The 19,053-nt window shown below is 40.3% G+C and overlaps 1 protein-coding gene across 1 annotated transcript in view; it reads left to right on the top strand.

The window, feature by feature from the left end:
- Nucleotides 1–19,053, top strand: part of UST (uronyl 2-sulfotransferase) — a 161,292-nt gene that overhangs the window by 128,688 nt on the left and 13,551 nt on the right. The window lies entirely within an intron of this gene.

Genomic DNA, 19,053 nt, shown 5'->3' with positions numbered 1-19,053 from the left:
CATATTCCACTTTTATCTTTAATGTTACTGTGTGGTTTTCTTTCCTTGCAAGCACTTGTTGCTCAGTGATCTTTCCACATGCTAGAAAGCTTCCCATTTTCCACTGGAGTGGCTTTTCCTTCTTTTAATTGTCATCCTCAGTTCTCAAATAATACTGTCAAAATATTCCCAAAATGGTGACAGCAATATGTACTTAAAGAAACCTTCAAGAAATGGTTTGGGGAGCTGGACACTTTGGAGATTCTCTAGGACCAAGTTCAGCCTTGACTACGAGTTGAAATGAAATGAACCTTCAGTTGAGCTGAGTTTAGGTGAAGTACAAATAAGAATGTGTATTTACAGCACTTCCAGTACAAAGCATACTGAGGAAAGAGGCTTAGGAGACTGGAGTAGAGAAATGAAAATGGAGGGCACTCAATCTACTGCTTAATTTGCACCCCATGGGCATTCTGAAAGGGTTCCCTCTGTCAATTCATCCCTCCAACACTTATTTATTGCTGACTTCTTTAAAAGGCAGTCTTGTGTCCTATGCCTAAAAATAAATATGATGCTTCTGGAGGGCTGTGCATGTCATTCCAGCAGAATTGATTTCTTGCTTACATTTGACTGGCTCATCAACATTGTATGAACCAAGCAGGGGTAAAACTTCCCTTCTTCCTTTGTGATTCGGTTGCATTTGTGTCAGTGTGAAATGCCTACAGCCATTAATATGTGTTTTGTACCAAGCTGTATATTAAAAGCACATGGAACAAAGATTGAATTTAGTTTGTAATGTGTGCAGCTGATGGCTGGCTTCTGACTGTGAACAGAAATTACAGTAGTCAATCACTTTGGAGAAATTATGGGTTTCTATCCATAACCAGGATTTATGCGTGACTGTTCACCAAACCCTTCTCCCAGGATGCATCTTTGGAAATTCTGTATTTAGCAGTGATACAGATACTAGGGAAAGTATGACATTCCTTCTCTGAATATGATTGCAGAGGGTCATTATCTGCTTGCAATAAGGCAGTTAAGGCAGCTGTTTGGAAGGTGGGGGTGTCATGTCCAGCCTTAGAGCGATTTTGCTCAATAACAGACATAAAGAGAGTATTGTACTGACATGAGAGCAACGCCCAGTTTGGGATCAGTTATTTCCCTTATCTTTATAACTTAAAAAACAAAAATACCTGTTTTTGTAGTATGTGGAAGTCATCCTAAAGGTTTGCACGTTTTGGTCTCCGAGGTGTCCCTGTAGGGGTGTTAGACAAAAGGAAGGCAGGGGGATCAATAGAATGATATGCTCTCTCTGCCATGAGACTTTCCTTTGAGAGTCTATATGCCTTCTTAGCTGCTCTGTGCACCATATATTTTCATTTCTTTTACTATGGGGGAAGCTTATAAGCAGCACACAGGGTTTTGATTTGCATTGGGGTGCCCTAGAAATTGTCAGGTGGGAAGTAAGCAATCTGCCAGAATCATTAAGTGCTGGTTAATCTTTCTCTTCTCTGTGTATTTTCCAGTATCTGAAGGAAATTTGATCACCTGTTTCAGGACAGTGATTTCCTCTGGGATTTCGTGTGTAAGACGGGTCTTGTGTCATGTCTAGAGATTCACCACTTTACTTCAGTATTCCCTAGGTGGATTAAATCTTTATTTTATCTTTCCCATTCACTTATTGACTGGGCATACTAGTAAGAAAACAGTTTCCTTGTGTTAACTCTCTCCTCCTCTTTTCATGCATACATATGTTTGAGGGGGTTTTTTCTACCATAATTATTTTCTGGTTATTTCTGAGTTGGTGCTTAGAAAAAAAACCTTAACAGAATCAGCCAGAAAAATAAAAAGTATTCAAGTGGTGTGTAAGAAGTCCTATTTTGTTCTCCTCAGGGCATCTTAGGCCTGATCTGCAACACCCTCTGCTGTTGCATCATGCAGTGCTTGGAAGAAGACATGTTGTTTTGCCAGCTGTGTGGTGGTCCCACAAATCAGCAGATAACTTGGGCCAAAATTGACCTTTTCTTGCAACTAACACTTGCAGATTAAATCTATACAGTTTAAAGTATTGTCTGCTGACCTGCTGCTCTTAGTCTCTTATGGCAGTCTTTCCTCTTTCTGCATAAAGAAAGTTTTTCTTCAACTTATCTTTCATCAGCTAAATATAACAGGATGAGGAAAACACAGTGAAGGACGAGTACAGAAACGTGATTCATTTCCAAGTCTGTGAATATCTGCACCAGAGTCCACTGCAATAAGCATTTCTGGATTAGGGGCAATTCAAAAACTGGACTTGTAGAGCTGCCTTGAAGCAAAAAGTAGCTGAAGAAAGACAATTTCAATCCAGTATTGCTTTTTAGGATTACATAGATTAGAAATCACAGTATGAAATTGGTGATTGCTGTCCCATCATAATCTAAACCATATTAAAAGCAGCTTCCTGCTATAGGAAGCAAAATGCCTGGTGTTTTCAAACCCATAAAACCACATACGCATTTAAGATACATCTGCAGGAGTTGTGGGTTAAACCCCTTCTTCCCAAAGTTGGGACTCTCCTTGCTCACATGCAGGTGCTTTGGCTTGTCACCAGATCACTGTAACTCCCATCTAAGCAAACTTCTTAGTATTGGAAACCTTCAGTGTAGATTGATACTATAGAAATCAGGAAATCTAGAAAACTTTTTCTCATCTCTGTTCCTTTGAACTGTGCAGGCCATATTCAAAGTTCTTTGTTTCTTTTGTGTCTGTAGTAAAATTTCTCATCTGAAACACTATAATAACATTTATCAAGAAACTCTTGCTCAGTGTTCTCTTAGGAGAAAACAAAACCTGTAGTTGTTTTACCTTCAAAAATATTTTTCTGCTGTTGTTCTGAAGCAGATCATTAAAACTGTGGCTCTGTGGTCAGAGAGATAGTGGGACATTTTCATCAGAGAGCAGAGTGCTATTGTGTATCTGTATACCTGATGACGCAGATAACTACTTAAAGCAATACGAATTAAGTGCTCTTCTTGTTGATGCTAATGATTTGTCTGACATAAGCTGGCAGAAGGAAACTGTGAAGAAAGGTAAAATATTTTAAAAACTTGTCAATTCAGCATGACAGAAAATGTCAGGGGAGACTAGGAGGATAACTTCCTTCATTGCATTAACAAAATGTTGCCTTCAGCTATTCCATATGCCAAATATATTGACTTGTGTGTTTTATAACCATGTTTAACAAAATGTGAAAGCTCTTTGTGGTGCTAAAGTTTTCATTGGAACCAATCTGGTTTTATCTTGTACAATACTTTAAAGCCATGGGCTTCCTGTTTTTCTGCATTTCCGTTCTCTCCTTGAAATGAAGTGTTTTCTTAATGTTAATACCAAGTCAAGAAATTGCAAAAGAACTCTCTTTTTTGATGCCTGTCTTGTCTAAAGTTACAAACTTGCCTTGCCTTGACAGCCAAAACTCGCTTTGACAAGAGACTAAAAGGGCAGGAATGGGGGCAGCAGACAGATTGTGAAATTGATGGATGAATAGATGGGTAGAATAAATTTTAAGAAGATATTTGCTAACACAGTAAAATTTGCTCAAAATCTTTTTTCACTAGCATTGAAGCAGATAGGATCCAATTGCAGAGTCTTAGATTTTATTTATTGCAAAATTTGAAAGTACTCCTTAACTCTTTGAAAGGTCTGAAATAGTTATAATAAAACTGGACATATAAAATCCTCACTTGCCAGGAGCACAACTAAAGGAAAAAAAGCATTGGTCAGTCCTGTTCATTTTTGCTGGCTGTAGCTCATTTCTGCAACCTGTCTGGTAGCCAGAACACAGAGAATACTTACACAGTTTCTTTTGAAATGGGCACATGTGGGTTTCATATCTTTGGTGTTTTTAAGAGGCAAAAATTACATACTGTGCTCAGCAAAACAGACTTTTCTTCTCTCTTGTCAACTTCTATGGCATGGGGTAAAAGCTAACAGCATCTAGTGTAAAACAATAGGCAATAAAATGGTTTTTTATCACCTCAGAAATGACCCATGTCCTCACACCTCTCTGCGGGAGTTCATAAATTTTGTTTGGCACCAGAAGCCCTATAAAAACATTTCTTCCCAAAACCAGGAAAAAACCCCTTTGTTTCCTCAAAGTTGCATTTTGCATGGAGAATGTGTAGGCCTTACTCTACAACAAGAAGACTGACTTTAAGCTTTTCAGACAGTGAATTTTATTGAGTGCAATTAAATAAGTCACATTGTCAGCTGAAAGAAAATAATATTGTTCAGGTAAACAAACTGTAAAAAGTATATATTCTTTTAATTCAATGAAAATTTGATTCTCTTAAGAATTGAACTTACAGGGAATGTTTTAAACTGTAGTAGTAATATTATACCAGGTAATATAAACCTTTTTTTTAAAAAAATTTGTTATGTTCATGAATGTTAATGTTACAGTCTTGACATTTTCTATTGATAAGTTTCCCCTTCTCTTTAAACTCAGTAAGGAGAGGATGCTGCCATTTGTCTTTATTGGAGAGCTGAGGTCCTAAGAAGCAGGGAATTTTTGATGGAGTTAGGAGAAGGATGGAATCAAGCTCAGCAGTCTCTGCACTGTGCCGAAATCACTCCTGTGCCAGGCCAGCACTGAAGGTGGGATGTGCCTTCAGATGGTTCAGATGTTACGCATGTGTCAAAGTTCAGGAACCAAGGGTTTTTTCTCTCAGAGAGATTGTAGTGAATGTCTTTACAGGCACCACCTCCAAGAGCAAAAACTCTGAGAAAAAAATGATCGTAGGACTCTGTGGAAGGAGGCAGTGCTTTTTTTGTGGTGTCTTTAAATAGTGATCATCTTAACCATTTTACATTCTGCCTTTGTTCAGCACAAAATGAAAGGAAAGAAGAAATTAGGACAAATTATCTGAGGCTTCTTAGTCTGCTGGCTTCTTGTGAGCTGTACTTTCTGGAAGGGTTGTGACTACTAAGTGGAAAAGGAATACACTGGCTCATCTTCTGTGCTAAACCCTTCTCTCTCCTACAAGCACCTGCACTCCTGACGTGAGAATAAAATCAGCATGGATTAGTTTCAATTTAAATACTGAGGGGGTTTTGTGGTGGGGTTTTTCTTGTTTGGGTTGGTTTTGGGTGGGTGGTTATTTTTTGGTTTTTTGCATCACTTCTAAAACTTTGAACGCATTCAAATGTTTAAAGGCTTTGGAGACTCCAGATACGCTGTCTTTTCTTTTGCCTTGCACTCTGGGAGAGCTTTGTGTTTTCCTTAAGTAATTCTTTGAAGAGGAGTCACTGACTGAAAATTATCTACCGAAGAAGAAAATTCTAAATTTCACGTGGAGGTAGAACATGAGGTTGGATTTGGGAAGTAATTCCGTGTGTAACACTTCTGTAGCAGGTTCCCGTCTCTGATGTCAGGCAAACTGTGTGTGTGAGCAGAGAAGCTTTGTCCAGCAGGTGGAGCGATCTACCCGTGTTTGCAGTGATCCCAATGCTAACAGCGCATGTGGTTTTACATTCTGCCTGGGTGGCGTTTTCTTATCACCCAACATCCTCTTCTGAAAATAGAAAACGTGAACAGACCATTCTTCTCTTCTCCCTTTGAAGTCTCAGCTTTCAATATTGCATAGAGGAACACTATGAAACAATGTGTATGCTAAAACATAACAGTTTAAGACCTAGGAAGAGTGTTTAATTGTATGTTTGTTTCTTGTGAAAGAAATTCCCTGTTCTCTGTGTGCAAGACAGTCAGGGAAAGAGGAAGAGTCACAGTGCATATCCCAGAGGACATTTCTTTTTTATTAGGTCGATAGCATCTAGGACATTCTGCACAACTAATGTGTTCCTTGGTTTGTTTTATAAAACTGAAGTCACTATCAAAAGCTGTAGATTTATTATCTAGCTCTTCAGCCATGAAAATACAGGGTTTGGAGAGCAGGGACAAAACCATGCTGCCTGATCCAGGATGCCTTGAAGATAGTGGATACACCAGTGAGTGATAAGCATAGTCAGTGAAAGTATCCTTTCTTTTTTCAGTCCCATAAAAGAAAAATATGTTGTTTTCTGCCTTCCAGAGGTTTGAAATCTTATTGTGAATAAACTAAGCAGTTTTAAAACTAGTAGCTCTTGGAAAGTTTTGAGCACTTCTGGGCTTTCTCATGACTCTGTTTTTCAAAAGATCCTCTAGTTCTTTGAAATATTTGTCTCAGAAACAAAAGTTCCCTGTGGTGAGTTCTGAAGCAAAGATTGACAGTGTTATAACAGCTGTGGTTCTTGTTCTGCTGAGGAAGGTGAAGACACTCCAGACAATGTGTGTGACATGAAAACCATAACTGTGCCACTAAAAGATTTATCCAAGATAGTATCAGTGTCATTGCTAAAATGGAATCAGGAGTAAAGGTGTGGCAAGAGAGTTTGGTGTGGCTTTCCAATCCACATGGAGCTTGTATACATCCAGGCTCAAGTCCTTTCTATTTACTGTTCCTTGCTAGCATGTACTTGTCAGATTGAGTTAGCTGTTACGTGCATAGTTACACAGCAGAGCAGTTGCCTATAAATATACCTTGTGGCCCCAAATGAATTGGCATTTTGAGATGAAAAGTGAGGCAGCTGACAGCCTGACGTGACGTTGGTGCTCAGTCTGGGTGGATCTGCTCCCTGAGCCTACAGTGCAGGGAAGTGAGATTTATATGTCGTTTGCCAAACACATTGCTGTGGCTCTGCTTTCTCCTGGAGTCAAGAGCAGTGGTTGACTTGGTAAGTACAGCAGCACCAGCAGTAATCACTTAGATCAGGTGAGAAGTTTACATACTTCATATTGGCAGGCCAGGATCATGGGCATGGTTCATGAACTGGAGAAATGAGGAATGAGGCTACTGTTGATCCGTAGTTCCCCTTCCCAGTGCTTCTGGCATTCAAGGAGGTTGGCTGCCTTCCAGATCTCACCACTGATGATGGCAAAGAAGGATATGGTTTCTCTTCTTGCTAATTACAATACTGATTTTTAAATCCTTATTTTAGGCTTGGATTTTCATGGGAGTTGTATTTGCAAAGGCTCTGCTCAGAATCAGTTGTAGTGGAAAGTGAAGTCCATGTTCCCTTAAATCGTTGTTTGAAAAACCTAGATCTAATGTTCCTCCTCTAGTAAAGTTTCTGGACACATGAGTTCATAGACTGGCTCTGACAAACTACAATGTATTGTAGAGACAGGCTGAGCATTTTTTGTAGAATTACTTCATCTTCCCTTTCTTTGAGCTATAACATGTGCGTATACCGAGCTTGTGCTCTGCAATCTGCTACCTTTTTCCTATTCCTCTCCTGCACCTTTTTTGTATTTCTCTTTCCTGTCAAATGGCAGGGTCTTTACCTGAAGCCAAACAAATTTTATTTTTTGCATGCTCATCAGAGCCTCTCTATCATTAACAGAGTTTCCCCTCTCTAAAGTTTCTGTACGTCTGTAGGATTATGAAGACTGAGACCGCCTGATGCATCATCTTTGTCTTTTAGTGCAATTCCATGATTTCAGCCTACAGAATTTGCATTTCATCCCACCTATTCATGTCACTTGCATTCAATTTCCTTTCATCAGATCTATTGATGGGCTGTCTGGTTTTGGATTAAAGCTGCAAAGATGTAATTTCATGCCATGTTACGGTAAAAACAAAACGTATTTATGTTCTAAATCCCAAGGGACCAGTCAGACAAGCCCTTACATCTCACACATCAAGAATTCCTGTGTATGAATTCATGTGTAGTCAGGAGATCATTTTGAAGGCTTGGTGCTAATACCTTTCAAGCAACTGTCGTGTTTATCTAATGAGCATATCAGTCACTAAAGATGTTACGGTTTATAAGTGCGCTCCTGCTGCTCATCTGAGGTTGATTCCCTGATGCATCTTTTGAATATTTCCTGTTCCTAGTATCACAAAATGGAAAACCTATGGATAGCCAGCTTTGTTAAAGCTCTGGCACAGAGGGATAGCTGCATTCGGATACAGCATTAGTGATATCTCATAAATAATCCAGGGTTACTGATGACAATATACCACAGAGATTTTAATGACAGGCAGTTAAAGCTTGCAATGATAGTTCATTCCTTCTTGAGTAACTTCCTAAATAAAATCATAATGCTATTTTAATCAATAGCATTTCAGCTAAACCTGTTACTGCTGCTGCTTTAAAAATAGCATTTAAACAAAAATTACAGCAGTAACAGATTATGCAGATTGCTTCTTTGACAACTTTGACCTCTCTCCAGGCAACAGAAGGCATACAGAAGGAGCTATTAAATCCCAGTTAATTTGTGTGGTTCTGTTCCCAGGTGCAGCTCTGGTATATTTGAAGATGTCTTCATTTCACCTACACAGAAACAAGCAAGCTGCACAAGGTGGCTGAGGGTGGAATATAAAAAACTTTTATTAATAATAGGACCAAAACAACTGAGAATTTAGCTCAATTATCACTGTGTCCCACAGTATGTTTTCAGGGCCACTGTTTAGCGAGAAACTTCTCTTAATTGAAAATTAATCATGTTTGGCATTGAAGACACAGGAGCAGTATGGAGCAGATCACAGAGCTGACTATTCACTTAGCTTTTAGGAGCACAGTCGTATTTTCAGTCTTCAAGTAAAGCTGTTGTACTTTTTTCTTAGACTAAATCACTGTATCAATGGTAGAATGGGCTGCAGGTTAAATTGATTATTCTTATCTCCAAGGCATCTTGCAAGAACAAGCCAAGTACCATGAGCCAGCATCTTTGATGGCTCAGAAATGTTTTAAAAAGCATTAAAGGTAAGGTAACTATAGAAAAGCAATTTAATTGTTAAGACACTTTTACCTGTAATTTTTTACAGTAGAGACAAGCAGCCATTCCTTAGGAATTACTTAGATTTTCACATAAATGCTGCAATTTAAAATCTAGTTTTTAAAGTGATGCAAATTAGCTGCTATAGTAATTAAAATGTTATAATAATTAAAATTAGGAAAACATGAGAGAGCATAAGTTCTGACAAGTTAGGTGGGAAATTATTGCACGGCACTTTCTGACATGCAACTTGCTAAAGGCATTAAAGCTAACATCAAAAGGTTTTTTCCCAGACACATCAGGGCTAGGTGGCCAAGAAGAGTCAGGCAGAGAGACAGTGGGCAGCTGGGAGAAGTGGCAGGGAGACAGGGAAGGGACATCCCCCATGTACATCTGTAAAGGGACCACTTGCTCCCAGAGGACACAGTGTATTGTGCTCTACAATCATCTTAAGTACCCTGTTGCTACTATTAGAAAAGAAGGGAGAGAATTAGTAACATGAATTTCAGCAAAGTGCAAGGGTCAGCTCTTGATGACAAAATTTTAAGAATTGAAATGAAGTAAATATGTTAGCAGTGTAGCTCTCAGGTGCTACACAGGAGTCGCTTTAGTATGTCTCCCAGCCATCACTCCTCTCTTGAACACAGCTTCAAACCATGCCTGTGCTCTTTCCTCTGAACCCCTTTGCTTTCCCTGCCCTGAAGGCAGTTTATGGTGCTGGAGAGCTGACCCCTTGCTCTTCCTTCCTTGGAGTTATGTTCCCTACTTCCTTTCCTTGTTGGAATTTCCCAGCCTTTTTGGTCCGTCCCTCTTGAAAATTTTCTCTCCAAGAAGCTATAGTGAGAAAAGAGGTTTTTACTAAATATAGCTCTGAAGATTCCATTTTTCTTTTTTTTCTCTGTTCTTGGAGTAGAATCACAAATTTTCAAATGTAGTGTGAAAGAGCATTCTCCCCTCTGCTTCTCTCTTGGCTCATCTTCCCAGTTTCCTCCTCTTCTTCCAAACTGCATTCTCATTGTGTTCTTTTATTACTATCTTCTTTCCAGTTTTCTATCTTTGTCTATCTCCAACATTTGCACAATGGTTACTGCACTTTATAAATATTATCTTTTGAGTTGTGCTATCTGCACTCCATTTGAATATCTTCTCAGTTACTTGCAAATGCCATCTATATACAGGTAACTGTTAGGGTGTGGCATTTTTTACTCCACAGCTGTCTTGAGTCCTTGGCAGTGTTAGGGATGCTGCTGTGAGAGTTAGCATTCATCAAGGATTTCTTTGAAACTGAAATCGCCACCTCTTTTGTGGTATGTCCCCTGATTCAATCTGCAGCTATTTTGGAAGAATAGTTAAGATGACTCCCAAGCTTTTAGAGGGCTGCAATTGTCACCTAGACATAACAGATGAAAAAAACAAATTGATGTTCTGGGAGGAACTATAATATATTGAAGATGTGATTAATAGACAGTTGGAAAAAGTCAGTATGGCATTTGTAAAACCTCAAAAATCAACTACTTCCTTGAAGGACTTAGCAAGCACAGGGATATGAGATGGTACAGGTGTGATTTTCAGCAAGATCTCTGTCTAAAAGCTCTTTAAGAAAACCGGTTGTCAGGATAGGAGAAAGAATGTTCTCTTGCAGGATAAAGCTGGTGGAAGAGGTAGGCATGCATTGTCTGGTAGTGTTCCCTTACTTTGAAAAAAACAAGGAAGTCTCGCAGGGACTATGGTGCAGCCTGGGATAAATGTTCTCTTAAAAAGGTATGACTGAGGTAAGAGAGGTCAATGCCGATACGATGTTACCAGGAAGCAACAAAAACAACACTGAAGTGGCCTACAAATCATAATAAAGCAAAGCATTAAAATTCATCTCATGTGCAGCTGAGAAGGTCTGTCCTCAGCACTCCGAGCTGCAGTCCGCAGATGCTCTGGGTCCTGATCTGTGTGGAGCTTGGTCGGAAAGTGCACAGATTGTCAGATGGGTGGGTATTTTTCTCTGCACAGGGAAGCAGTCTCCTACTGAAGAAATTTTTATGCAAAGCTAGATCAAGTCATGACTCAATTTTTCCAGATGGCAGAAAATGATAATGCAGGACAGAAGGGCTAAATCCTGGCTGAATCTCAAGAGCAGCTGAAGGAAAGACATTCACATCTGAGGTGCTGCCCTAGCTGCAAAGCGGGGAGTTCACGCAGCTGTACTTCTGATTTGTGTTTAATGGTAGGTGATTCAGGAGCATCAGAACATGCCTGCTCTTGTTCTGATTTATCTGTTCTCTTTCAAGTTTGCATTCTGGGCAAGCAAAAGGTGGCAAGGATGACAGTGAAGCCAAAGAAAGGTAATTTTCTGCAGACACACCAGGCCTCATTTTCCAGCTAGACTTACCGGAGAAAGAAAGAAACTGTTGAGTTGGCCTCTGGTTTTCCAGCAGTGAGCAGCAGCTGTTTTGGTAGCAGTAGCAGCAGCTCATATAACAAATGTTTCATGATGAATGCAAACAAAAGCCAGCCCTGAAATTCCAGCTCCGCTATGTACGCATAAAATACAAAACCAGTTCAAAATAACGTAACTACTCAACTTAAGGGATTTTTTTTCTCCTCCTCTAAATAAATTCCATATGAGAATTAGTGTTTGGTCTGCTCAGTTCTCCAGGGTTCACCCAGAAAATTCTTATCATGCAGGCTGAGGGCAAAAAGTGAGCACAAAAACAGACCAAGAAAAAGTATTTTTAAAAGAAGTGCACGTGCAAAGAGGTGTGTGGTTTGGGTGAAGGTTTGAGAATGCCAAACATGCTTACTGAATTGAAATTACTGCTGATGTTTGTGAGTTGGCTGAATCCACTTGCCTCCAGAATAGGTCTTGGAGGAATTCTTTATGCACCTCTGTGCAATTTGGTTTCTGAAGATGACTTGTGGTTTTAAAGGCATCTACATGTTAGAAGAGTGTTATGCCCTCTAGCATAAATTTCTTTCCAGATAGCTAGTGGGAGGATTTCTAGGGAATGCAAGTTGCTGGTCAGTGCATACTCAGGGGAAATGAGGATATTGAAGAGAGAGAAAAATATAATAATTGAAGACTCAGGAGAAATACAAAAGCTATCCAGGGGGCAGTGTCTTAAATTGTTATCTTTCTCCAGTTGCTTAAGTTAAAACAGCAAGTAAATACCAGCATTTACCCATCCCTCCCTGCTCTGCTGTTTGCTGAAAGTCTGGAGCGGCATCTGTTGTCTGCCCACGCAAGCACTCCTGCTCTGTTCTCAGGCCCTGAAATACTCTCTTCACAAGCAGTTTGCTTTTCTCATGGCTGTTGTTTCTGATCTGGCTTCCCTGTAATATGGGATTATTCAGCTCTATGCATCCAGCATGAGAAAAACCCTAAATTCTTGTGTTCTGACAGATTAATGATAAAATAATATAGACTATTGTGCCTTTTGCAATATGATTCTATCTAATACCTTTTGTGTAATGAAAATTTTGAATGAGGTTCATCTTCTTCCATTTTGTTCCCTTCAACTGAATTTTGCAGGGCCTGTGAAGTTGTGTTGCTGTGTGATGTATTTCTGTTCTTGGGGTACACGTGTACCTGTAAGTCATTATGGGTATCACATCTTCGGCGTTGCAGAGCATGCAAATGTAGGGCTTAGAACAAAAACTGTATGGTTGTCTTGTCTCTGCTTCTCCTGCTTCTAGACTGCTTCGATTCATTTCCAAGCCATCAGCTACATGATTTGATCTCTTGGTTTTCGTGCAGTGGAAGGGGGAAAAAGGACGTTGATAAAGAATACTGTTGGATCTAGCAAAGAAACGAGGACAGAAGGTTTTGCTTCTTTCTCACTGGAAAGAAGCACGGCAGAAGTTACTGGGAGAGCCCAGTGGCTGGTTGTGTTGGGCCTGTGGGGAGGGAAGACAGGGACAGGGAGCACACGGATGTTGCTGCAGCAGAATATTTGGTGCATGCAGGGAGCCACGGGTGCACACAGTCAGCCAGAGCCCCCAGGGCTTTACAGAGCTGTGCTCCTGTGGCTTTCAGGATGTTAGCAAGTTTGGAGGTTTACTGCTTGGACACGAACATGCTTTTTCTGTTACATAAAATGAGAGTGTGGAATTAATGGGTGACTGATACATAATATACATCTTCCAAAAGCTAGTGGAAATTGGAAATGACAGAAGTGACAGCATAGCCAAAGCAAATTTATTTAAAACACTGAATGAAAATATTCACAGAAAACTCTGTTTTAGCCTAAAAACCACTAAATATTTTCTGGACATTGAAGTCTTATTTTTATTTTGAAGTTTTCTTCCACTCTACTGTTCCGTAAGTGCTCTGCCTATTTCACAGTAGCCTGACTGGTCCTTGAAGGGTCTTCAGACAAACCTGGCTTACTTCACTGGATATTGACATTATTTAATGGCACTGCTCAAATTATGTACTGGGGAGCTGAACTCTCTGCATGATCAGTGAAGAGAGTTAAATGGCTGTTCATCTCTCTGGGGGTTGTTTGGTGCCCTGAGTGGCTGTCTGGAGTTCATCAGCAGGAATATTCCTCACTTGTGCTGTATACAGTACACAGTAGGGTAGAGAAGGATGCTGGCTAGGAGTTGACATGCAGTAGTGTTTGTAGGAGCAAGGATGAAGTATGCATATAAAAACAAAGTTTATGTCATCCTTCTTAATGCTTTCCTTGCCTATCCAATAGAGAGATCTGTGCATCATTGAGTCCTATTTAAGTTTTGGTGGAATTGTTTGGGGGTTTCTTGTGGGCTTCACTTGGGGTTTTTTTAGCACCCTGCTGTATTTTCCTGCAGTGATTCCAGGAACAAAGTCTATGACCTTAGTTCCCTGTGGTGCACAGAAACACAGCAGAAGCCCAGGACTCCATTACCAAGAGCAAAGGAGGTGAATGAAGAGGAAGATCTATTCTAGTAAACTCTCAAGAAACCCCTGCATGGTGACCAAAGCAACTGCTAGAGAGTGAACTGCAGAAGATGGGGAACCTGGGGAAGGATTTTGGACAGTAAAACTATGAAGGGATCTTGAAGCATGGCAGGACCAGCTGGGGTAAGGGATGATGGTTGAACAAACCTGCTCAGGTATTTGGCAGTGAGGTAATTTCACCAGTTGCTTCCTCCATATTATCTCGAAGATTTTTGGATCAGCACATGTGAGATATATCTCCGGTCTTTCTCTGTGCACGGCTTACGTTTCAGTGTTCGAGAAGTCCTCAGTCTGTCTTTCTGCACTGAAACCTGGTTCATAGGGACTAGTGTTTGTCCAGTTTCACCATGGAAGTATCACATGCTTTCCGCATCTTCCTTAGGGTTATTATTTCTGCATTTGTGGATATTTCAGGTGTGGGGTTTTTTCCAGTCTAGATTCTTATCCTGTCTATTCCCATTCTTAATTTAATTCAGTAAGTGGTAAACTCAGTGGTCAATTTTGAGTCTGTGATGGTAATTAAAAGCTATTAGAGTCAGGACATCAGCTGGGAATCCTGGATACCGAATAACGCTGTCCGCATCATTAATTGTTGTCTTCCCTGATGGAAGGGAGACGTGTAGATTTTTGCCAGGAGAAAAAAGGAGGCAAATGGGACTTCATGCTTCTCAGTCTCCAGATAGGTGTTTATTAATTCTTATCTAAGGAGTACAAGCCACTGGCATGGCTTAGACATAGCACAGAGCAGAGAATGCAGCAAGAAGACAACTTATCAAGATCTCACAGCCTTTTTAAAGGTAAATTACCCAATGAAAACTTAAAACACAAGATATTTTCACTTTTTTACCAATGTCCAACAAGTTCCTAAATCATGTAGACAGGAACTGCGGGATTCTGTATCCAATCATCCCAAACCACTATTGCTGCAAAATACGGAGTTACTGAAGAAGGAGAAAGAAGCTTTTAACTACAACTTATCCTCCATTTTGGGGTTTTCTACTTCTCTCTATTTACTATGCAAATAGACCTAAAAACTCTAAATTTTTCACCCTGTGATAATATCACATAGTATTCTATCTCCTAATTCACACCACTGCAGATTCAAGTTCTTCCCAGAGGCTAGGCAAATTTTCCCATGGACAAAGGCCAAAACCAGTACTGTCCAGGGGGGTAAAACCTTTCAAAACAGGCAGAGAAATATTCTCTGCATTCTAGGTTTCCACACCAAATAGCATTTTGAAGAGTTCATATTCTTTCCCGAATTTGGGTACTTAGTCTAGCTCATGACTTTGTGTGCCAAACCAATTCACTGATTTTCTCTAATGACCAGGTGAGATGCTTAGCATGGAGGGTGTGTATTCTTCATAAGTGCAATGAAACAGAGTTCTTGTGTTGATATTTTTTTGTTTGTTTTGTTTGCAAGTGGCAAATTGTTCTTTCCAGTCAGAGTAGTGAAAAAGCGTGAGATGAGTGCTGTTAGTCCAAGCCCTTGAAAGAAATACATTATTGTGGTGGGCATACATATACACACATCCTGATATACATACGTATTCATCCAGATATACCAAGAACAGCTCCTGGAGGACAATAAACCCCTTGTGTAGTCAGCTATTCTTAGCTCTTATTAGTTGAAAATAACAAGAAAAAATTACATCTTGTACAACTTTGCCTGTTTGGTGCAGACATGCCAATGCAAGTGGCTGATAGCAAGAAGTGTTGTCTTACACATTACCAAACAGCTTACCAAAAATGTCAGCTCAGTTCATCTTGAACTTTTACTAACAGAAGAGCAGTGAAACTGCAAAGCATATCTGTCTGTATATTAAATTTCAGATTTTACTTAGCACTGCCTTCTGCTGGTGATAGAATATGGTATTGGGTCCCTGGCAGGCCCCAGTACTTTGTGCATTTGCAGAACACCTTATTTAGCCTATTTTAAGGGCAGACTTACCACTTAGCCAAAGGTTCTGCTTTGAATCATTGAAAACTATTTTCCTTGGTGCATGTTTTTGCAAGCTACTTGTAGAAATCAGTGGTTTGAGTTCCTGCTTAATTTAGCTGCTCAGTTCACAGACTGCTTCAGTTACCCTTTCAGACCACATCTTGGTGTGCATCCCACTTGTTCAAAAGTAATAAGAAGTTAAGTGCATAGCCTCTTTGTATCTCATGTGCAAAAAGGGAAAACCTCCTAGTCCCACGCATCTTTTCATACTATATACACATGTGTGAGTAATTTAGTGAAGAAATGGCACATGATATGTTAGTATATTTTACTAGCAATTGGCAATGCCAGACCAATATTTTGATTTTGAAATAGTGGCAGAACTTGCCCAGATTGCTGCTAAAATCAAAGGACGAATCTAGCACTGCATCCTTGTTTCTTAGCAGGAAAAGACAAAAAGCAAAAGATACAACAGAAGTATTTTGATAAACAGATGTCACCCACTTTAAAGTGTTGAATCTCAGTTTAATTTTTCCCATGCTATATAAATAGTCCCTTCACTTCCTTTAGCCTTGCAGTTTTTCATTTCCCACTGTTACTCAAACAAAATGAAAAAAAAACTAGTTACATTTATGAGGACTCTATATTTGCTCAGTTTAAGGGTTTTTGTTTCTTCAGTAAATGTACTTAATAAAATTAAATGCTCTGGGAATGCGCCAGAAATGCTGTCAGCCATTATGGCAAGCCGATGGATGAAGTTCCAGCTGAATGTGATGTGCCCAGGTTACTTTGTTTATTTAGAATCTGGTGACCACAGTCACTGGACATACTAGAGTAGCCTGTGAGGAATGTGTTTTTAAAGAGCTCAGAGTCACAATTTCATACTCCTAGCATGCATGGGTTTACTGGGGAACTTGGCCCCATCCAGACATTGAATTGGGTACTGGGACCTGCATACTCAGCACTAAAACTGGATGTGAAGGCAATCTAGCTGAGGCATCTGTCACCCCACTGATTGCCAGGGTTGGTTCTACTGCTTAGACTGGTTAGGCCAGGTGTCCCCTTCCTCCCTCAATAGCTCCATGTGTGTCCCTTCCAAAGCTGCACACTCAGTTGCAGAGGACAACCTCCCCAATAGATTTTTTTGGCTGGAAAGTTGCCCAGCAGAGAAGTACCTGAGCATGGTGGTTCAACAGCTGGCTTAACATGAGCCAGTGTGTGCCCAGGTGGGCAGGAAGGCCAATGGTATCCTGGCCTGGATTAGACGTAGCATGGCCAGCAGGACATGGGCAGTGACTGTCCCCCTGTACTCACCAGTACTGGTGAGGCCGCACCTCGAGTGCTGTGTCCAGTTCTGGGCCCCTCATTGCAAGAAAGACACTGAGGTGCTGGAGCATGTCCAGAGAAGGGCAACAGAGCTTGTGAAAGATTTAGAGAGGGTAAGTCATATGAGGAGCAGCTGGGGGAGCTGGGCGTGTTTAACCAGGAGTAAAGAAGGCTCAGGGGAGACCTTAACCACTCTCTACAACTACCTGGAAGGAGGTTGTAGCCAGGTCGGTCTCTTCTCCCAGGGAACCAGCGACAGGACAAGAGGAAATGGCCTTAAGTTGCACCAGGGACAGTTCAGGTTGGACATCAGGAAAATTTTCTTCACTGAAAGGGTATTTGAGCATTGGAAGAAATGTCCCAAGGAAGTGGTGGAGTCATTGTCCCTGGAAGTGTTCAAGGAAAGACTGAATGTGGTACTTAGCACTATGATTTAGTTGACATGGTGTGTTCAGTCAAAGGTTGAACTCAGTGAACTTGGAGGTCTTTTCCAACCTTAATGATTCTATGATTCTAAGACAAAACCTGATTGTGTGCATTGGTCACCCACTGAGCCCTGAGCCTGGGTGAAAACATGTGCCTCAGAGCCCTGTTGTTATGTTTAAGTGCACATACACATCCAACACGGTCAATGTCCCTTCTACATAAATGTACACTGAGCCTCCCAGAGGTGATTTTTTTATTTTTTTGGACAGGCCTGTTTAAAGTTGGCTTGATTATTTTTTCATTGTTTTTCTTACTATGGAAACCCTGAGTGTACTGTTCTCTCAAATAACTTTTTCATCATGTTTTCCACAGAACTTCATTAAAATACTCTGTATTAAAAAAAAAATTCTTCTAATAAGCTTAGCAAATTAAATAGGATTTTGTAGATTCAGGCTCAGATTTGTTGTTAAGAGGAATAGGTGTTGAAATTGGGCACTGAAATGTTGACTTTTGGTTCTTAATGGTATTTTTTCTGTGTTGTGTTATGTTATCAGATAAGTTAAATTTACTTCCAGAACTCATCTGTAATTCACAGCATCATTCACAGCATCAATGCCTTCTCTTCTTGTCACTCTGCCCTTTGGTCAGTAGGCTGGGGATGGGCAAGAGGTTGGGAGGGGACACAGCCAGGACAACTGACCCAGACTGATCAGAGAGATATTTCATACCGTATAACAACATGTTCAGTAATCAATAAAAGTAGAGGTGGAGGAAGGAGTAGGATCTTTGGCTTCTAGGTTGGCCATTGCTTATGCACTGACTGGGGAATGTGGTAAGGGATGTCGTTTACATCACTCCCTCCCTCCCCACCTCCTCCAGATTAAACTGTTCTTATCTCTACCCACGAGTTTTCTTGCTTTTGTTCTTCCTGGTCTCTCCATTCTCCCACTGTGAGAGCAGATGGCCGGATGGGTGCTTGACTGCTTACTAGGGCAGCAGCCTGCTTCAACAGGTTTCTCTCTTTATCTTGATAAAACTTTTAACATTGCATGTCTTGCGAGTAATGTTGAGTGCCTTTATTCCACCTCTCCTGAAGACTGCAATGTAGAAAATTGCAATGTTCTTCAACAAAAGCCTAGGTTGTTGCACATTTAGTGTTCCTTTTAGTAACCTCGTTCCCTCCCAAAATTGATTTATCTTGTAGAGCTTTTCCTAATTGCTGTCACATCCTTCCTGGTTTCTATCTCATTTTATTCTTATTCTGAGGTGTTAACATTTATAAGTGTCCGTAAATACTGAAATGGAAAAAGACAGCAGGTCATTTTATCTCCTGTTTTGTTAATCACAAGGGAAAGGTTTGTGCAGTGTAACTTTGAAGCATGGTAGTCATTATGTCAGGTCTAGTATTGTCATTAAACTAATGTGCAGACTATCCTGGAAACTTTGATACTAGCCAGTCTCTCTAACACTGGCATGAAACTACTGGTTGAAATACTGCAGACATAAGACAATTTGCAGGATTAAGTGCAGGAGCAATGGCTTTTCATACCCGGTATGTCTCTCATTCTGATTCATGTGCGCTTTCAGAGTACTCGGCTCAGTTCTTTAATAAGCAGTAGAGTTAAGGCTACTTCCTGTAAACAAGGTGATAGATGG

This window comes from Coloeus monedula (assembly GCF_965178545.1).
Source record: "Coloeus monedula genome assembly, chromosome: 2".
Lineage (NCBI taxonomy): Eukaryota > Metazoa > Chordata > Aves > Passeriformes > Corvidae > Coloeus > Coloeus monedula.
Note: the sequence above shows the minus strand (reverse complement) of the source record. Positions and strands in the feature narration are given on the sequence as shown.